The sequence below is a fragment of the Triticum urartu genome, chromosome 2, assembly GCF_003073215.2.
Source record: "Triticum urartu cultivar G1812 chromosome 2, Tu2.1, whole genome shotgun sequence".
In the NCBI taxonomy this organism is placed as follows: Eukaryota; Viridiplantae; Streptophyta; class Magnoliopsida; order Poales; family Poaceae; genus Triticum; species Triticum urartu.
The window spans coordinates 5,277,361-5,297,584 of NC_053023.1; the positions used below are offsets into that span (position 1 = coordinate 5,277,361).

The window sequence follows — 20,224 nt, forward strand, 5'->3', positions numbered from 1 at the left end:
TATACAGTTCGACTAGTTACCTACAACATCTTCGTACCATTTACATACGGGGTATATACATGTACAGAAACATTGTGACACCTATATATATATATATATATATATATATATATATATATATAGTGTTACTATTCATCATACAGGGTGCATAATAAGTTATTCTTCACCCGAGGTAATCTTACGATCATTTCATAATTAAATTATGTTTAGAATTCAAATAGTTACATTCCTATTGATTCACTACGTAAAATTTGACATAAGAAAATAAAAATATAGGTCATAAGACAAGAAAATTTATAGTTTGTGTGTATTTTAGACTATGTTTTTACATTTGTAATTTTACATAACATAAAATATTTTTTACGGCGATTATATATTTTCTTACGGTCTCTTTTTATGTCAGAAATAAGACAAAACTTACGGAATGTAAAATTACGGTGCATTGATGGTAAAATAGAGGGGGGGTGAAGAATAACTATTTCTCAACCAGGGTGACGAATAGCGCGTGTGTCTCCTTTATTACGTGGGAAAAATTCAGCCGAAACGACCAAACTCATTGCTCTGATTTTCTAGGTGTTTTTATATGCATCGTTGGACCATCCTATCAATTTGAGTCCTTATCCATCTATCCCGTCATCTCATTTGTGGCATGCGGCGGCAGCGGCGACGGCTGGCACGGCTGCGGCGACAGCGGCAACGGCTGGCATGACAGCGACTGCGGCGGACTACATCACCCTCCAAGAGAAGGAGCTCGCTCGGCAGCAGCCTCCATTGGCAGTTGTTCATCCTCTCATTGATTGGATCCAGTCTTCTGAGAATTAGTATTCAATCTGCTGTAGATCTTTTGAGAAACACAAAAGAGGATCCGATGTAATACAAAAGGAGCATGATCCATTTTATTCCAGAGGTACGTTCATGTGTTATCAGTTGGGGTCCAGCTTTCATTCTGACGACAACTTCTCCATCTCCCCAACAACAAACAGTATTTCTTGTGGATAAGTGGCGGAGGGCGGAGGGCGGAGGCCACGGTACACATGATGTTCTTGGTCACCGACCATCCTCTAGGTGTTGACCTGAAGTAATTGTTTTTTGTATCTATCCTACATGATTTTTGCAAGCGGTTTCCTTTTGCCATTTTTTGTGAGCTGTGGAAGTGATGAATGTTATATCTACCGAGCAGTAGCATCGATGGCCAAGGGTGCAGCGCAAAGATGACAGCGGCCGATGGCGGTCTGACCTCCTGTAATCAAGCACATGTCGTGACGCAAACTTGAACGTGTTCACATAGCCACCGCTGATGCATATACATGAATGCTTTATCATGTACTGTATGAATGGAACGACTATAGCAGGTTTCTTTGCACTTTTGCAAACAAGCCATTTTTGTTACCAGTGATCAAACATGTGCATACTTCTTCTTACGTGTATACATATACTCTTTTTTGGTGAATAAATTCTTATGCGAGCTTACCATACTAATTTTTTTTCTTAATAACACAGTATATACTCTTTGATAAAAAAAGTATATAATTGATAAATAATGTGGTATATACTCTCGGATACAAAAATAACATATATACTCAATCACAGTTTTGCAATATATACTCTCTTGTATAACGAAGACATATTTTTCCTCAGAGATGATGTAGTATATACTTTTTTTTTATACTCCCTCAGAAAAGATGTGTTGCATACTCTCCCATAAGATATTAAGTATATACTTCCTCACAAATGAAGCTGCACGCACTTACTCACAACATGTAGTATATACTTCCTAAAAAAAGATCAGGTATATGCACTTTCATAAAACAGAAGCATATACTTCTTAAAAAAATGTAGTATAAACTATCTTGTAGAAAAATAGAGTATATACTATCTCACGACAGAAGCATATACTCCCATATCTACAGAAATAAAAAAGTATAATACTCAATACAATAGGATCAGAGTAGTATAGACCCGTCAAACAACTAACAACCAGATTAGATAAATAGATTAGCATGCACCGTTCCTTCTTTTTAGGGAGTAGCTACGCATACAAACTAAATTTGTTAGTCTTTTTTACTAATTAGCACGTCCACATCTTTAAACCTTATCCATTGTGAGTGGGAGTACAAAAGAGGAATAGTTACCCTAGGTCGCGCTATTCGTCACCCTGGGTGAGGAATAGTTATTCTTCACCCCCCTCTATTTTACCATCAATGCACCGTAATTTTACGTTCCGTAAGTTTTGTCTTATTTCCGACGCAAAAAGAGACCGTAAGAAAATATATATTCGCCGTAAAAAATATTTTATGTTATGTAAAATTACAAACATAAAAACATAGTCTAAAATACACATAAACTGCAAATTTTCTTGTCTTATGACCTATATTTTTATTTTCTTATGTCAAATTTTACGTAGTGAATCAATAGAAATGTAACTATTTGAATTCCAAACGTAATTTAATTATGAAATGATTGTAAGATTAACTCGGGTGAAGAGTAACTTATTCTCCACCCTGGATGATGAATATCAACACTATATACCTTGGTCGAACGATCGAGCCATAGCCTTCCCTTGCGTCCAACCAGGCCATCGTTCTACCCACCAGTTTCACACTGTAAAACTACATCGGTATGAAAGTAATATTACGTTGGCGACTATTAGGCGCCGCGCGCCGGCCGAAATTTTGGCCGGTCGGCCCCCAGCCGTAGGATTAGCTACCCTCCAACCGTTAATTCCCGCATCATCTTTTCCGCTTCGCATCAGGCTCTGCGTTGACCGGCAACTCCCATCCATGGCGGACTTCGTGCTGGCCACTGCCGCCTGCCGGTGCTCGTCCTTAGCTGCCCATGTTTGCTGGCCAACGGTGCATCCACGCTCGTCGCCCCGGCTGCCCGTGCTCGCCGGCCATCCACTCCCGTCCTTCAACAGGTTGTCCTCGTCGCAAGCAGGCCTGCTGCGTCCGATGCAGTACAGAGACGTCGCCATCCCAACTCCCAAGCATCATGTGGTTGTTTGTAGCGTCGGCGACGTGGTCATGGCAACCTCGGCCGCCGGTTCCAGCATCCCGAGCTGCTCGTGATAGTAACTCCGATGCCATCTGATGCCGGTGTTGCTTCCAACAAAAATAGATGCTAGATGTACCAAATTACGTTGCTGGATGCAGCTCCGTCGCGCCGACGCTCAACTACCAGTTCCAGCAAATAAAAATGTCGCCCGTAGCAAATCTATGCACCGGTTGTAACATTTTTCCAACCTGGTTGCAGCTCTCTCGCACCGACGGTCGACTGGTTTCAGAAAAAGACATGCTGGATGTAGCAAAAAAATCGTTGACTCCAGAAAAAGAGATGCTGAATGTAGCAAAAAAATTCTTGGCTCCAGCAAAAATCGAAGCCAGTGAAAGCAAAATTGGTGTCGATTCCCAGCAAAACAAAAAGATAATGGTAAGAAAAAAAAGATTGTTGGTTCCAGCAAAAATCAAAGCGATTTTTTGTCGAAAGAGACCCTCTGCCCACTGGAATTGCTAAAAGAGACCCCCTGCGTACGAAATTGACAAAAGAGACCCCCTCACAAGTGGCGGCAGGCGACACGTGTCACCTGCCGCCACGCCATGAGGCGGCGGGCCCCGCCGCCACCGCAGGAGGCGGCCGCTCGGGGCACAACGGCTTCTGCACAGTGCAGCGTGCCGCGACGGAACGGGTCGCGCCAGGTGGGCCCGGCTGCCACCGGGTGAGGCGGCCGCCGCTGCCGCTGTCGCTTCCGGGCCGACACGGCCTGCTGCGCGCGGGCCTAGCAGGTGGGCCACGCCGCCACCAGCCGAGGCGGCATGTCTTGTGCTGTTGCACGCGCGACAGTGCGCAAACGGCGCTGATTCCGAGGCGCGACAGCGACACTGACGGCGGTGACTCCGACGCGTGCGAATATGGACGCTTTTGGTTCTTTCGCCCGGGAATCAGTCCTGGCTTTGCTTCTTTTGCCTCAGCGGATGCGATGGCATTGGGAATCCAATGCTGCGGGAAGCTGTTGTGCCAACACTACAGGGATCCTAAATTTCCCCGCTTAATTTTCTCGCCATCATTTATCGTCTGAGCTTATAAAAGGAGACACCGAGGCTCTCGTCCAGCCATCCTCGAAATCGACACTGCGCAAAGTGTGTAACACATTTTTTCAGTTGGTATGAGTTTGTCTTGCTCGGATCAAAGCATTAGGCCGAGGAAAATGAAGAATGCAAGTTTGCCTCTGGGGGTGGCAGTCCCGCGGTGTTGGTGTGGCGATCTTTGCAAGGTGAAGAAGGTTACGGATTTTTCAGATTGGTTGGGCATGAAGTTTTTCATGTGCGCCAATTATGAGGAAGATCCACCCATAGCTATTTCAGAGTACGACAAGCCTCCGGTATGCTTTAACCATCACAAATAGATATTGTTGGTATTTTGATAGATTCTTTAATAACATTCTGGTTTCTTGTTGTAGTCTCCTCCGCCTCTGTGCATATACTATCGTTGGATTGACACGGAGATGCCGGCTTGGGCAGTGACTGAGATTCGTGAAAGAAGTCGCTGTGCGTGGAATAGTTTCTATGCGGAAGAGCGACGCGAGAAGGCGGAAGCTGAGGAGAAAGCAGAGCAAGAGAGAGAGTTAAAAGAATACTATGCGGAGCAACACCGGTTTTTTCAGGATTTAGGAAAGAAAAACAGGGAAGAGGCTCGTCGCATGGAGGAGCAGGAACGACAACGAAAGGAGGCTCGTGAGGCGGAGAGGGAGAGAAAGAAAGAAAGGGCTCGTCAGGCCAAGGCAGCAGAAGAAGCTGGCGATGGAAAAGGAAAATATCCACGTTGGACTCAGTAGATTCCTGTGGTAGTATTTTAAATTTCGCAATCATTTATATCTTTATTTCTGCAGTTTAATGTAGCTTTATTTCAGTAGTTAAATGTAGCTTTATTTAAATTCTATGATGTATCTTATTTTCAGTTGTACCTTGTTGTGTTGTATCTTATTTTCAGTTGTACCTTGTCGTGATGGAAAAAATATAGTTTTAGAATAAAGTAGTGGCATTTTCTTCCCCCCACTAATTATCGAACATCGTGCAACAACTACAAAATGAAATTAAGATAGAACATAATGCCTTACAATAAGAGAGTACAAACTAATAATGCAAGTACATCTGAATTAAACGGTACAACTGGAATACAACTTAAAAACTACATGAAGGCATCATCGTTATCCTCCGTCGATGCAGAAATCTTGCCCTTCGAGGATGCAGAACTCTTACCGTTGGACGATGAAGAACTCTTGCCCTTCGAGGATGCAGTACTCTTGCCCTTGGACGATGCAGAACTCTTGCCCTTTGACGATGCAGAACCCGGAAGCGGCGGCATGAAGATATCATCTTCGTCCTCGCTCTCCTCAGTCCATAAAAATGGATGCTTTTCTGCAATCCTTCTAAAAGTTTCACTCTTCATCTTCACTACCTTCTTCCACCTTGCATTCAACCTAAGAAGTTCTTTGCGTACCTCCTCATAGGTCCTTTCAGGCCACCCAAACCTACGTAATTGGTGAGCCAACTCATTCATTATGGTGTCACTATCGGTGAGTTCGTCCCATGGAACTATCCTATTGTCCATCCTGAAATCGGTAGCTAGCCTCAGAAGAGTGCTGCTCATCCCAGGGTGAAAACTACGATCGAAAGAATAATGGGACATCTCGCCTATACTACACTCGAATGCTTATCCACCTTCGTCTGAAGGGGGTTTTATAGGTAGAGAGGAGAAAATGGCGGGAAAGAACGACTGCGGTATGGCGGGAAAGGGTTGGCGGGAACATATGGCAGGAAGGGGTTGGCAGGAAACGGGTGGCAGGAAGATATGGCGGAAAGGGGTTGGCGGGAAACGGGTAGCGGGAACATATGGAGGGAAAGCGTTGGCGGGAAAATATTGAGGGGAAAGCGTTGCCTGAAAATATATTTTTTCAATGTCTAAGATGGGCAATGGTTGCACAGTATTCATCAGCCAAAATTAAAAAAAAAATCAGTTCGGCCTAACATAAGCAAAAGAGTGGAGCGGAATAGTATGGCGGGAGATATAGGCGGGAAAAATTGTTCCTGACTGGTGCATTTTTATTTCAGCATACATAGATGTTTAAATCGAAAAGTCTGATACAGACATATGTAGATATAATGGGTCGCGCACGTGGATAGATGAATCACCCTACTTTACGACGACCACCTGGCCTTTCCTTACGACCGGAAGGCGACAAGCGATTAGGTGGCCGAGTTACACGAAGACCACGACCGTACTCCAATTCGGCTTCATGTGTCTGCAAGTCCTGCGTAGGTGGTGGAGTCGCGAATCCTTGTTGCGAACCTGAAGCATAATTATAGGCGTATGGTTGTGACTCCGCGGGAATAACAGATGGGCCAATAACGTCCCCTCCGAAGAACTCTGTAACTAATGAGGTAACCGTGTCGCCATGATCATGTGATGCTCCCCGGAGGCCTGTGTTGACGCATGATCATGTGATGCTCCCCAGAGGCCTGTGTTGACGCCACGTTGGGTGTTCTCATCGCCCCAATTAACATCAGGTATGTCCTGCACATAGAAACATTGTAAACAAACTGTTAGAGGATAATATATGATATCATTGTAAATGCATTGAAATGTAAACATGACTACCTGATCAGATCCCTCTCCTATACTGTCTGGCCATTGTACGTGGTGTTGGTTTAAATCTGGTACACGAGTCTCCTCGGGCATGGGGATCCCTCGCGTGGAGAGATACGGCTGAGATCCCTCACCTTGGGTGTATGCATCATATCCTGTGTACGCATATGGGTTAGGGGAAAGAAACTGCCCGGGCATCGAATCCAAGCCCGTGCCATGATCCTGAGATGTCTGCCCCTGACGAAGCTGCATCGAAGAAGAGCGATGCAGTGGCAGAGATGAGTCATGTCGTGGCAATGTCGTTCTAGTACTCGGACCCTCCCCGCACTGTCCATGGCTCGTACGCGCCTCGCTCGGTCTGGACGACGGCACCGCACTCGGTCTGGCTGACCTCGCTACCGGCATGTTGTATGCTCCAGTGACAACGTCGTCGCCTCTACCGCATCTGAACTTCTTTGCCACGTATTGTTGAAAACGTTTCTGGAATGTCTTGAGAGATGGGCCCTGGGCCGGCATGCTATCCGTAGCCATCTGCCCTACTTCGTTGCAATTTTGAAGCTGAACAATATTTGGATGTTATTTAGTTCAAATGATTATGAAATGATGGACCTAAAAAAGTTACAAGTGATTACCCATAACCTGCACACAAACATACAAATATAAATTACAAGGAAGACAGAAATACAAATGCAAATCAAAATTAACTTCAAAATTCAAAGAGATACGATTTACATTAATTATCTGAAGTTAACATCAGGAGTACAATAATACAAAGAGATTCAATTTAAATTTAATATAAGTACACATAACGAGTAGAAATATAAATAGACATGGCGAGTACATATATATCAACATCATGCGTTGTTGTTGGCTCGATACGGGCAGTCTCTACGTGAATGTTCAGGACACCTGCAAACGCGGCATCGCCTTGGTTCTCCCATCTGGCTATGGTCCATGTCATTGCGATGACGCCTAGACTGACGTCGTCCCTTTCCGGTTCTCATCAAGTCGGCGTTCGGAACCCATTTCGGCCCATCTGGCCAAAACATTTTGTAGTTCATATCAATGCCCCAAGCCCAGAACTCACCGTTCCAAGTGTTGTACAGATTGTACATGTTGAAGTACGGCGATATGTATGGCTCGACGCTAATTTTTTGATCAGCAGCCGCCCGGAGCACATGACTGCAAGGGTAGCCCTCAAGCTTGGGCCTGTTACAAGCGCACTCACAGGAGGTTGAGCCAAGGGTGACAGCTTGCTTTTTTGATCCTCTGTGGTGACCCTTAACGTACTTAGCTCGCACATTGACCTCCCACTTATTCCTAAGTGCGTCCACTTTCCTGCAGCCATGACTTTGGGACTTCTTTGCTTTCTCGTCCAGATGTCTTTGCATCTTCTCGGACCATGGCTTGTTCAATTCAACTTGTGCTTTGGCGACGGTGACCCTGTCTGCAAAGTATGACAGGGTCCGGTTCCAAGTTTCTTCAATTAGGGCTGTGATAGGCAGTGCTCGCACCCCTTTAAGAACACCATTGTACACCTCTGACATGTTGCTGGTCATTATTCCATACTGAGCCCCGGTGTCGTGAGCCTGCGCCCACTTGTCCAAATGAGGGCAATTCTCGCGGATCCACTGGCTCAAATTTATGGGCGTCCTACGACCCCTCCGGTCTTCTCTCTGCGGCAAGGCCGCACGGTCGATCTCACCATTGATACCTGCCCAGATCACATTCATTTTGGCTTCAGTTTTTTGCATGCACATCCTCTTGAATAACTTGAACCAATCCTTGTTTTTGAATTTGGAGTAAAAGTTTGCTGCCAAATGCCTCATGCACCACCTTCCCTCTAGATCGGGCCAGCCCCACTCTTCTTCCAACGCCTTAATTATTTCAAGAGCGCTTAATAATCCAGTGTTGCGATCAGAGATGATGCAAACACCTTTACGCTCTTTCACGACACCAATCTTCACGCAGCTCAGGAACCACAACCAGCTATCTTTGTTCTCGCTCTCGACCAATGCATATGCAATAGGAAGAAGCTGATTATTTGCATCCGCTGCAATCGCCACCAATAGTGTGCCCTTGTACTTTCCAGTGAGAAAGGTACCATCAACAGATAATACCGGGCGACAGTGCCTGAAGGCTTGTATAGTCTGGGCGAATGCCCAGAATAAGCGGTCTAGGATTAGCTCACCCGGGTTCATTGGGTTTGGACGTTCTCTCCGCCAAACTTGAGTATCCCTATTAGCACTTGCTATTTGATGAAGCATTCTAGGGGCATAAGAATATGCCTCCTCATAGGTACCATACAAGTTCTTGAATATATTTTCCTTTGCACGCCTAGCCTTGCTGTAGCTAACAGGGAATCCAATTAGATCCCCTGCATCTTTTTGCAGAGCCCTAACACTAATGTTGAGACTTCCCTGCACAATTGTTTCCATCGTCTGTGCCACATATTTTGTTGTCACATTGCAGTGATCTGAAAGAGTCCGAGTTTGCTCATAGGTATGCTCCACTATTTTTGTGATATGCCATGACTGACATACCCCAGGCTTCAGTCTAGCGAGAACTCTTCCGCAGCAACCTTTCGCGGTGTGGATGCATATGACCTTCAACTCTTTTTTATCAGACTGCTTCACTCTATGTTGACGGTGGATGCCGATTGCATAGCTACCCATTGCCTGGTAAGCAGACTTCTTGTCTGGGAAAACTTGCCCAACCTCCAGGCTCCCCGCTCCTAGGCCAGAAGCAGAGTGAAATTCGTTGGTGATGCTCATATCCTGCAAAAACCCAGGTTGCAGTGTCGCCGCGACCGCCCTATGAGGAGGAACACCTTCTTCTTCGCTTGACTCCGAAGACGCAGAAGAATGATAATCATCATCTAGCGCCTCCGGCAATCCCTCCACGTGTTCGCTCATGTCAACGGCCGCAGACCAATATCCTGTGTCATACACAGGCTGGCCGCCCGTCGGTTCCGATGGGTCGACGCTAGGGGCTGATGTGATGGCCAACTAGACCTCACCATCCCTGCTACTGCATCCGGCAACATCAGTGACTGAAATGAACTCCACATACACCATCGGCTGACCATACATTGAGTTATTGGGATTGCTTGCAAACCTCATGTACGACCCCCACGACCGATCACCTGTGACCGGCCGCAAACCCCAACGGGCAACTGTCCCATCATTTCCTCCGTCAACGACGAAGGCCTCCATTGTCATTTTCCCCCCTGCATCCCTGGGCCAAACACCGCTCGGATGCACCTTCTAACTGCCGCGTAACCCACGTTGACCATGTCTCTCACTACAACTGTAGTCGACTCGCACAAGGACACATCCACCCCCAATGGACGGTCGCGTAAGACGTTCCCATAGTACACTACTAAATTTTCCATTGTACCTAACCAACATACATGTTTACATTGCAAACAATTAGTAACAGAACATTTAGTAGTAGTACGATGGCAACATTTACATATCATACGACTAAAATAATAATCGTATTTTCGTTACAAATATTCGGTTTGTTTCTAAAATCATTTGCTTAGACTTTCCGGGGTTGTTTGGTTAACGGGTATTTAGAGATCTAATTTTTCTCAAACTCGTCTACTAGCGTCACAAACTAAAACTCTGTTTGCTTTTCTCTAACTACCCCTAAAATATCCTAAACTGGTTCTCGTAACATGCAAAAACCGAGTTTTCGAAAAAACAACTATTAGTAAAAGCTAATTTTCTTACAACAGGTTATGACAAAACCGTGGGTAATTACTCGCTATCCAAACAACCACTAAACATAATAGTACGATAATAAAATTTTAATATCATATGAGTAAAACATTTAATTTCTTCCGGCTTCATAATTTTTTTTCATATCATACGATAACAATCATTTATTTACAAATAATAATATTTGCAGGGGCATGCACATTATTCACAACAATACATCAATATAGAAAATATTAACAACATTACGGTGTCATTTTATACCTTAGCTCCAATATGGATGTGCTTGCGAATGCAATTAAGAGTCCAAATAGTTCGAATAAATATCCGTCACCAGTACTATATGAACAGAGTCAACCTATTATCATATGAACATCAATATTACACACGGATTTTTCTTTCTGCTATCAAAAGTATGAAAATAGCACTTGCATGTATGTGGTCATCACCTCAAAAGGGACAGCGAAGATGGAAACACAATTTCTTCAATCACGTCATCTCCTCCTTGTTTGCTACTAAGATGAATTATTTTACCTAATTACATACATCATCAAGTACATTAGCACATTATCGTAACATATAAAATTTAGATTATTACGACATAACAAAGTAGACCTACAGCCTCCTAACTATAGACTTATTAATAAACATACCACATGAAATAACATACCACATGCAATGAACAATTACAGTACAAGTGTTTCTTAATTACCGTATTAAGATTTCTTGCATGTCAATACTAATGGACGCACCTAACATTGATACAACATCTTCAACCTACACTTCTAAAAAATATATTATAAATGCTACATCTGTCGTCTGAAATTATTTCTAACCTCTAATCACTAACATTGCATAGCTAATGATGAGCTAAAAGACTAACTAATTACCACCTTGCATGCACAAAAAAATCAATTTATTGCAAAGCTCATACCTTGATCTTCAACTTCTACTTCAGTTCGCTAGGCAAATCGTACTCCTGAAGCTCTAAATGACTCCAAATGACTCCTCCAAGTGCTAAAATTATGCCTAAAACAACAGAGAATACACACTTAGGAACTAATCAAACAGAAAGAAAACATCATGCATGCGAACGAAACCAACAAAAATGGATAGATCTTACCATAATCTATCTTTTCTTCAACTTCATCATCTTCGAAATCCATTCTAAATCGGCCAAAATCACGAGTGAAAGTGGCTACCAAGTTTTTCTTTGTCTGTGTATTCTTCTACACTTAGGGGTTGTTTGGATAGCTAGATTATAAGGAACTGGTTTTCGTTAGATTCGATTTCTGGTATAACTACCAAAAACCTTGTTTGGATTATCTAATCAAACCTTGGATATATAAAACTGAGTTTTCCAAAAGCCCAAAAACCTGGTTTATAGAAAAACGACTAATCGACGTTTTTGTATAAACTGATTTTCTGTATAGCCATCGAAGGAGAGAAGTTAAACGCGTAGCGCCGCCAAATAATCTCCATGCATGTGCAAGAGATCCATGACCGCGCCATCAACGAGTTCGCCGTCGCTCCGGACCGGACGTTGACGTGCCGTTCTGGTGATCTCCCGGCCAGGAGGAGTAGTAGGCTAGTAGCCGACGCGCGGCAGAGGCGTCGTCCATTCTATTATCAATCCGTCAAGACTCGACAGGGGTGCGAGCATGGCAGTGGTGGCGGACTGGCGGCCAGGTGAAAGTGGTGGTGGTGGTGCAGCTTTACGGCAGAGTGTGCGCCGTAGTACGTACATCCTTCCTGGGCTGCTGGGTCTGCGGGCTCTACACGGAGGCCGTTGGCGACGAGATTCGCGCCACGGAGAACAGCGGACCATCACCAGCCCAACGCATTGGCGCGGGAGGCGCCGTGGGCACCTAGAAGACAGCCGAGGAGCTCATGGCCGCCGTGTCCCAACTGCTCCGGCGCTGCGTCGACTCACGGCGGGGTTCTGATGCACGTACACAAGGACGCTTGATCATAGGCCGGCTCCGAGACGAATAAGGTCCTAACACCATGGATCGATCCGAGCGACGTGAGAGTTGGACGCACTGGTGTGTGCCACTGAACTACAGAATTATGTTTTGCATATCGTTTCCCATCCAAACAAGGATTAGTATACACTCACCTTAACCGAAAAACTAATTAAAACTGGTTTTCCTAAAAATTCTCCCAAAACTGGTTTTCTAAAATCTCACCTCTAATAATTGGTATCCAAACAACCACTTAGAGAGAGCAGAGGCAGAGAAGGCAACCAGAGATATGCGAGAGAGGGAGTGTATGCGCACGGAGCTGCGGATGTACGTTTATAAAGAAGAGGACCATTGTATTGTCGGCAGAACGAGCCAGAACTCACCTACCGCGGCATCGGATTCCAGCATCGCGGTGTCTCATCACACACAGCAGCAACAACAACAACGCTCTCGAGTGCGGCAGGAAAACACGCGTTCAAATCAGCACGCTTGAGTGCTGTCGCTTCGGCTGGAGCAATAGACGAAAGGGAGAATCACACATCACTTTAATCAGTGTCGTCTACGTAGCAATCAGTACTACAAAGTTTAGGCGGGAATCTGATTCAGATCATCGAAACTTGTGGCAGAAAGCAAAACAAGGAACTGTGGAATCAGCGCCCGTGAAAAATCTGCGCCTTCAGCACCGGAATCAGCGCCCATGAAAATCCGCGCCGTTGGGAATCAGCGCTGTCCGAACAGGGACGCCGCCTGCTGCAGTGGCGGCCTGGCCCACACGCTGGGCCCGCGAGCAGCATGACCTGTCGGCCTGAGAGCGACAGCGGCGACAGAGGCCGCCTCACCTTGTGGCGGCCGGGCCCACAACTCCTGGCCCGTTTCGTCCCAACTGCTCCACTGTACGAAGGCCGTTGTGCCCCGCGCGGTCGCCTCCTGCGGTGGCGGCAGGGCCCGCCGCCTCCTGGCGTGGCGGCAGGTGCCACGTGTCGCCTGCCGCGCCTGCCACCACTAGTTAGGGGGTCCTTTTTGACATTTTTATCTGCAGATAGTCCTTTTTGGCAATAGCGTTCGGCAGGGGGTCCTTTTAGACAAAAAAAAATCCAAAGCCAATGGTAGCAAAAATTGGGGCTGGTTTCAGCAAAACCTAGATAGTAGTAGCAAAAACAAGTGCTAGTTCCAGCAAAAACAAATCCATGGTAGCAAAAAGCTGAGCTAGTTTCAGCAAAATCTGAAGGCGGTGGTAGCAAATATTGGGGCTGATTGCAGCGAAAAACAAACTGGTTCTAGCATCTTCAACCCCGTGGTTGTAGCACACCTCACGGTTGGTCCCAGCATCTGGCCGTCATCGAACGTAGCGCGCCGTGGCCGCGAGCTCCCCTCGATGTGCTTGATGGTGGACTGCCGCAGACCGAGCTCGCCCTCCTTGAAATCCATGGCGGACTGCCGCAGGAGAGGAGAGAGCGAGACAGAAAAGCTCGTTCTGTGGGGGATTAATGGCGGATTCCCTGCGGGGTAGAGGGACGAGGGGAAAAGGAAGCGACGATGCCTTTGAACGATGAGATAAGGTATGGGTGGACGAGATGCTTCTGTGCAATGCGACAAGGTATGGGTGCCTGGTCCCATCAGCTTTTGGCATCACCAGTGATACGAACTGGCGGAAGCTTGGGCCGGTCGTCCGTTTATAACCCAGTTCCCAGCCGTCGCCATTGAAGGATACGGAAACCCCTTCCTCTCCTCCGCTGTGAGGCTCTCCGCGATGGTAAGTCCTGCAGCTGCAACTCCGCCCCTATCCCCTTCGGTCTGACGGTGCTTGTTTTTGCAAAGCGTGCGAGCAGGGTAGGATCGGCGCTCGCGGCGGAGCTCGGGTGCAGGGCGTCGCAGGCGCCGATGGGCGCCTCGGCCGCGCCGTTCCGAATCGGTGCACTGCTCCGCTGCCTTGGGCGTCCACGTGGTCACATAGACCGTGACTCTCAGTGTCCGTCAAGTGCGTGCAGCCTGCACGCCAACCTCAGGGACACTGATGTGAAGGTCGCATATGGCTAGTGGCTATGCTAGTTTTGAATTGCAGTAACCTACTGTGATTGCCTCTGAAATCTGAAATTCTGAATTGTTTGTAACTTTTTGGCGTTGCTACAAGTTAGCTTCCTTTCATCATGCCAGCCTCAGGTAGATTCCTTTTGTTTGGTCGTGAGATGTTGATTCCTGTTTTTCTAACACCTTTAATTTTGATGTTAAAATTACAGAATTAGTGAGGTTTGTTTTCTTGTAGCCAGACAAGCGAGCTTAAAATTACACTGAGTAGTGTGGTGGTACAAAAAATTGTTTCTTTTCTTGTTGTCTATTCTTTACTTTAACTGATTTTTTCTTCTCCGTGTCAGCTGCCGCACATGCTACCATCTGAAGCTCTACAATTAGGAGTCTGCCTTTCAAAAAAAAAAAATAGGAGACTGTAAACATTTAGAGTTTTTGTCCCCCATGCTGAATCTTTATTGACTTCTTTATTGAACTTGTGTCTTCTTGTCATGGTTGGTTTCTGATTACTACTAGCTTGTTCTAATCTAGACTGTTGGCATGCACCCCCTTCATTACCGACTGAATTCCCAGCTACAAATTACTACCTTTATATCAAACTAGCCTACAAAAACGTCTTATATTTTGGTTCGAAGGTAATAGCTTTATAAGAATATTTCCTATGTTCTTTATAGAAAAGATGTTCTGTACAAATTTTATCACGGATGTAAACTATCAGGTTAAGCTTTTAAGCACATAATCTTAGAGGTTTATGTTTATTCTAGGAATAGGAAATCAGTATTATAAGGTTCGTTTTCTTGTACAATTTTCTCATTTTGACAATTTACATACTTATTTTACTTTTTCTACGTTTTGTTTACCGCTTCATTCAGTTTGAGAAAGTACGATGCTAATTTTACAGTGCAGAATGTTACTACACAAATCTATGATTGTTCTCATAGTGGTCTGGTAGTAATGGTTGTGCAAGGGCTATTAAGGCCTACTTAACAAATCACAGAATGGAGAAGAGGAAGCTCAGCTCCGCTCTTTTTCTATCGAGGAGCGAGGTTTTTTGTTTTGTTTTTTGAAGCCTGCATCTTTTATGGGTTTGTACTGATGGAAAGGCAAATTACAGGTTAATTAGAGAATGCTACTGTAATCACACATCTCACAGGTCATTTAGATTCTAGCTTAAGACTGCGACAACATTACATGAAAACACTTTATGCATTCACACATCTCTTGGCATCTCACCTTGATTTCTTTTCGAAATTTGCTCAGGAACTATTTTTTTGTTCATTGGATGTAGAACAAGCATTTGTTCAACAATTGTATGTTGTCTAACTTGTTATGCTCACTCATTGAATTTGTAGCATTTTAATCCAACTCAGAAGAGAGGGCATTAGCCAGTGCTAAAAATGCTAGTGTGATTTGGCCTAGCTTCTATCAACTTGAATGCCCAGGAAATGTCCTCACAAGCTTCTTCCTCTCTACAAACATCAATCCTGGAGGTGCTAGGGAAGAGCATGTGTACTACAGCCCACCAAAAGGATAAAGAATCCATTGCCAATGCTACTGCAAGAAGATTTAGCTAGAATAAGAAAAAAAAATCTTGTTATGGCTGCTGCTTAATTACCACTGAATTTATTCAATTGTTCATGTCATAATTGTTATGGCTCTGCTACATCAGCGGCACTGTATTCCCCGTTTTGAAATGATATTTGAATTTTCACATCTTTATTATATATGTCTTTGCGATTGTCTCTTGCCAATACATTTCTTGAATTAGCAATGTCTGTTATGGATGGATCTTTCAATACCATTCATGTTCAATTCAAAACTTTCAGTTGGCACAAAAAATGACTCATGTAGCATGCGTATTGATTTCAAGTCCCAACTCATTACTCCCCTCTCAAAATGATTCCGCCGTCAAAATAAAGGAAAGAGACTAGTTACCGAAAAAGGCTTTCACACCGCTTTATATATAAAGCAAACCACACATTACAACCGGCCATACAACAAGAAACGGAAAGTACATTGACAAGATACACAACTCCACAGAACAGCTAACGAGCTTCGAAGGACCAGTAGGACATCGGAGCCCATGACGGCCTCAGGTCATGACATCAACGACTGCGACAAGGGAGCTATTCTCCACCGGAGGAAAGCAACACTATGTCCCTCCCAAGGTCAAACTTGTTGTCCCGTCGCTGCCTCCGAAGAGGGCACCCCTGCCCTCTCGTCCTGGATCGAAGGACGCTGTCCCGCCGGCAGGCAGAGCAGTTCACCCCCAAGCACGCATGGACAGGCCAACCAGTTGCGGAGGATAGGACAAGAGCCGTGGCGACCTCACCCCTAAAGGAAACACATACATCGCCACGGTCTCCGGCCAAGACCCAAACACCCACCGCAGTTGCCGAGCATGGACACGACTGAAGACCAACAGACCACCACCGCACCGAGCCCTGACCACGAAGAGCTCCCAAGGTGTCGCCTTCAAGAAGAAAGCGACGCCGATGCGCCGCCGCCGCCCAATCCGGAGATTTTGGGCTTTCGCCTAGGACCAAGAGGTGAAGGGCCGGGTGTAGGTCTCGATGTTGCCCACAAGAAGGAGAACGGTGCCATGGGCGTCGCCAACATCGTGACCGTCCTCGGTAGTCAAGGGTTTTCCCCGGCCTAGAGCCCACACGCAACGCCCCACCGACCTGCAGAACGGGAGAACCAAAGGGCACCCAAATCCCGGCCAGTCGTGGAGAACAAAGCACCAGGAGGCCACCACCTATACATCGAAACCATACTCGATGCCGCCTCGCCGCCCGACTCAGCCAAGGATGGCACCCCGCAGCGCCAGTGCCACCCCCCATAGAAGAGGAGGAGAGGCCCTCTCTAGCAGTGGCCGCCGCCACCCACGACACCCACAGATCGGCTAGATCGGACACGCCCGACCTAGCCCACGCCACCACCAGATCGGCCTCGCAGCCGAGCCCCCGCCGCCACCACTGCAGGGCCGCGCCGCCGCCTCCCAGCACAGCAGCTACCAGATCCGCGCGTCCCCGCCACCGAAGAGCTCGCCGGACCCGCCCCCCGGCGAGCGGCTGACCCCCGCCACCGGGATCCCGACAGGGAAGGGAGGGGAGAAGCCCCGCCGCCGCCAACGCCGCACGGGCTTTGCCCGGCGGACGCCCTCAGGCAGCGGCGAGGAGGAGGAGGGGACGGGGGGAGGGGCCTCTCGCCAGCGGCGGAGATGGGGCTCCCTTGACGTGCGTGCGCGCGCGCGGGGGGGGGGGGGGGGGGGGGGGGGGGGGGTTCGGGGGGGGGGGGTGGGGGGGGGGGGGGGGGGGGGGGGGGGGGGGGGGGGGGGGGGGGGGGGGGGGGGGGGGGGGGGGGGGGGGGGGGGGGGGGGGGGGGGGGGGGGGGGGGGGTTCTCCCTTCTTCGAAAGAGACTAGTTCAATTGCTAAACTTCAAAATGGATCACATTGTCGAAGATTCCATTTAGATAATTTTGAACAAATCACATAGTAGCAGAGTACACATCCTCACCACGCCCTACATCTTGGTTACACAGTTGCTAATAAAAATTTCAGCAAACTAAAGAAAGATCAACAAACACAACACATGCATTGTCTGCCTCCAGAGAACACTCTTGTGTCCCGTTATTTGCATTTAGCAGTACCGACTAAACAAGGGCTGCTCATTGCTGTGATGAGACGGACGGTGAGGAGTTGCACGCTGGTCTGTGGCTTGGTCATGCCCAGAGCGCCATGGACACACCGTCGTGGTCACGCTCAAGAAGGAGAATAAACATGCAAAATTTTCCATCCCCACATATAGTATATATCAATATTGCATTTTTTTTCCTATCACATATAGTATGTGATAAGAAAAAAAATGCAATATTGCAGAATTCAGTAACAAATATGCGATGGTTTAACCATATATATACTACCAAACCTCCATGACAGACTGTATCAACACCTTAGCTTACATTGAAGCATAAGATTCCTGCTCCATATACAATGTATAACATAAATTTCAGAAACAGTAACTAGCCAAACTCTGACATTTAAGTTAGAGATGTACTTTATTAACTGCAAGGTTCCAAGTTACTTGTACTCATAATGTTTCATTGCTAGCTATCCAAGTTCAAGTCACATGAGTACTGGAGACATTTACTTCTAAATAAAAAAACATAGGACCAGTAAATACATACAAAATGTATAAAATTTCTCATGTCACCGATGCACTACAGATACAGGATACCATTCTTTCTACCAAGATTACAGCCATCTTCTGGCAATACTTTATCATAGATCGTGGAGCTCAACAATAGAGTCACAATTCAGAAACAATCAAACAAACTTAGTTTTACGCAAAGTATAATTTTCTCAACCAACTAAAAGGCATGCTCACAGAAGTTCACATACCACTTCTGACATAGAAAGCAAGGGGGGCAGACATGATTAATTCAGCCAACAGAATTAGCAGCGGTGCACATGCATAGAATTCTGGCAAGGAACAACACAACACAAATGGACATAGTGAGAAGCCTCTACAACAGCATCTGGACATCCTATGTTCCCATCTTTGTCTCTCGCCTGTGTGGGCCCAACCCTGTCTCCGATGCATGCATGGCTATGCATGCTTGGCTACAGCGGCAGCAGTAGCAGTTACTTAGCCAAGATGTGGAAATGACATGCAGCTGCATGTCGGCAAGAAAAGCAGTAGCGGCTGCATGCCTTGGTAGTTAAGGAAACTACTAGTAGTACTAATTTATTATAGTACTCCTTCCGTTTTTATTTAGTCTGCATATTAGGTTTGACTGAAGTCAAACTTTATAAAGTTTGACCAACTTTATAGAAAAAATTATAAGCATTTACCGTAACAAATCTATATGATGTGTTAGTACATTCAATAATGAATCTAATAGTATTGATTTATTATTGTATATATTAATATTTTTGTTTATAAACTTAGTCAAAGTTTACAAAGCTTGACTTTGATCAAAGCTAATATGCGGACTAAATAAAAACGAAGGGAGTAAATGCTGAGTAAGTCGTCAGTGGTGATGTAATCTAGGAGCTTGACGTAAGCTCATACGTATAGTTAGTCGGTTCAGCTACCTATAAAAGGAGCTGCACCCCGGTTGTAAAATTCATTCCACTCCGATTAATTCAAGTAGTATCTTTTCTCAAGTGTAGCTCCATCGGTGCATGCTTCACTAGTGTGTGTCTGCGTACTAGCCTAGAGTGCCTGAGCGTACCATCACTTTGCTCTTTCACCAGTCATCTATCAGTATACTCGAGTGCTAGCGAGTAGTTCTGGGCTAACAGCCTGCAGCCTTTTTGGTATTCTTGCAGGACATCTTCCGCTGCATCCTGCAGGGCATTTGAAATCATAAGTCAATTCAGAATGGAGTTTTATTGTGACCAAACATGTAAAAGAGGATTCAATACCTTCTGAATTTTCCTCCTCGACAAAGTAAATGCCCCTGCTACCCAAATTCAAAATCAATATGGACATTCAGAACCATGGTTGCTTGCTCAGATGAGGCGCTTCCACCGTGGCCTTCTTACATGGGCCAGGGTGCCTCTACGACGGGTTGCTAGATCCAGCTCGCTAGGACGATCTCTCCCGCCAGCCACCTCCATGGATACTCGTGCGGGCTGGGTTCGCCAATGGCGCTCGCTCATACCGGATCGCCCTGCCAAGTCGATGGTGTCATATATATATGACATTTAGCCACAGACGCACTCGAAGCAACAATACATTGTCTATTAAAAATCTGCATGTGCAGACGCAAAAGAAACGACATAATGCTTAACTACTTTGTAAGATTCATAAGATTAGATGGCGACAACAAAGTTCGGTTTGAAAATCATGAGCTTTACATT

At 45.9% G+C, this 20,224-nt stretch overlaps 1 long non-coding RNA gene across 1 annotated transcript; it reads left to right on the top strand.

Moving 5' to 3' along the window:
- The first annotated feature begins 645 nt into the window (after window positions 1–645).
- On the top strand, window positions 646–1,475 carry LOC125540572. The gene is made up of 2 exons (XR_007297343.1): window positions 646–1,078; window positions 1,181–1,475. It is a non-coding gene; the product is annotated as an uncharacterized LOC125540572 (long non-coding RNA).
- Window positions 1,476–20,224: the final 18,749 nt, after the last annotated feature.